Source organism: Silene latifolia, chromosome X, assembly GCF_048544455.1.
Source record: "Silene latifolia isolate original U9 population chromosome X, ASM4854445v1, whole genome shotgun sequence".
Lineage (NCBI taxonomy): Eukaryota > Viridiplantae > Streptophyta > Magnoliopsida > Caryophyllales > Caryophyllaceae > Silene > Silene latifolia.
The window spans coordinates 79,770,823-79,772,633 of record NC_133537.1 but is presented as its reverse complement, the minus strand read 5'-3'; the positions used below and the strand labels follow the sequence as shown (position 1 = coordinate 79,772,633).

At 39.1% G+C, this 1,811-nt stretch overlaps 1 non-coding gene across 1 annotated transcript; it reads left to right on the top strand.

The window, feature by feature from the left end:
- Positions 1 to 204: 204 nt before the first annotated feature.
- Positions 205 to 312, top strand: LOC141624411 (small nucleolar RNA R71). Its single transcript, XR_012534218.1, has one exon. It is a non-coding gene; the product is annotated as a small nucleolar RNA R71 (small nucleolar RNA).
- The last annotated feature ends 1,499 nt before the right edge of the window (positions 313 to 1,811 follow it).

Sequence of the window (1,811 nt, the reverse complement as noted above, 5' to 3'; positions counted from 1 at the left end):
AACGGAGTCCACTTCATGCTTTCCTCCTCTAGTAGCCTTGCGAGGTCTACTATATTGTGAGTTATGGACCGCCATTTCCTCAATTTTGTTCCAAGTTTGATTGTCATCAACTTCGGTGAACATTCCATTTGATCCCATGTTGAGAATGTTCCTTGAATCTTCATATAGACCGTTCCAAAATTGTTGTACCAAGAACCACTCGCTATGTCCATGATGAGGACATGAGCGACAAATTCCTTTGAACCGCTCCCAAGCTTCATACAAAGATTCTTCATCCCTTTGCTTAAAACCCGTAATTTGAGCTCTTAGCATGTTAGTCTTTTCCGGTGGGTAGAATTTTTTGTAGAAATCTAGAGCCAACTTCTTCCAAGAATCAATTCCGAGAGTGGCCTTATCAAGGCCCTTCAACCATTGTTTCGCGGTGCCAATTAGAGAAAAAGGAAATAAGACCCATCGAATTTGGTCTTGAGTTACACCGGTTTGAGATATCGCATCACAATAGTCACAAAAGATCTCCATATGAGAATGAGGGTCTTCACTAGGCATCCCCCCAAATTGGCTTCTTTCGACTAATTGGATAAATGCGGATTTAGCAATAAAATTTCCGGTCAAATGTTGTGGTGTGGGAGTACCGTTGGGTAGGTTCTCCTCGGTGGGTACGGAATGTGATGAAAACTTAGGCATTGTGGGTTGATTTTGTGTTGTATTTTGTGTTGGGTTCTCCTCACCTTCTCTTGCAAAAGGGTTGATGAACTCAATAGTTGGTTGAATATCTACAACCTCACTAATACCTCTCAAATTTCTCCTAGTAAGTCTTCTATTGGTTGTCAAAGTTCTTTCAATTTCACGATCAAAAGGTAACAAATCACCTTGTGACCTTCTAGACATGCAAAATATCAAACAACTCGAAAACAATTAGAACAAACCTTGAGGAGTTTTACTTCCTCAAGGCAAAGAAAGACACAACTAATAACAATATAAGAAAATCTAAATCAAGTTAACACCGTCCCCGGCAACGGCGCCATTTTTGGTCGGACACAAACTATATCTTTTCGGTAACTTGTCGTTAGGAGCACCTAGACCAAAACACAATTTATAGCTTCACAAACAACTCTACAATTAGTAAAGAGGCAAGTAAAGGTCGGATCCGAAGGGACGGGAATTGAGATGACATTTCTATTGAAACAAGTGGTGTCTTAGGGGTGTCATAATTTGGGTTGATGTAGAAGGTCACTAAACTAAATGGCAATGAAAGTAAACTAGCAAGATGAATTAAAAGGGTTGTAACCGATTGATAAAAAGCACTAGGGTGTCATGGGGTCATAGGGGATTCATGGGAATTGATCATACAAACATGTTCTCAAATTATAAGCAAGCAATTATTGTTGTGATGGATTGAGTTGGGTTATATCTTACAATCCTAGGAAAGTTTGGGTCCCGGAGCCGAATCGATTAGATTGTACAACACCTACAAGTTGACTTAGTCTTTCCTTTACTCAACAACATGCATGGTCTAATGAGACTCGAGTTGGTTTATGTCTTACAAGTCTCATTGAAAAGATAGGTGATGGGTAAAAAAAATGCAAGGATTCATAGGCTCGCATTTCATCAAACATAATATGTGCATGAATTGAGATCAAAACAAGCAAGCAAATAAACCATGAAAGCATATTAATTTAAGCATGAATCATTCCCCATGTTGGTTTCCCCTAATTACCCATTAACCCTAGCTAGGTGACTACTCACTCATTATCATGTTGATCATGCTAGCAAGGTTGTCAATCACACCAACAAAGTAAAACATGATGAAT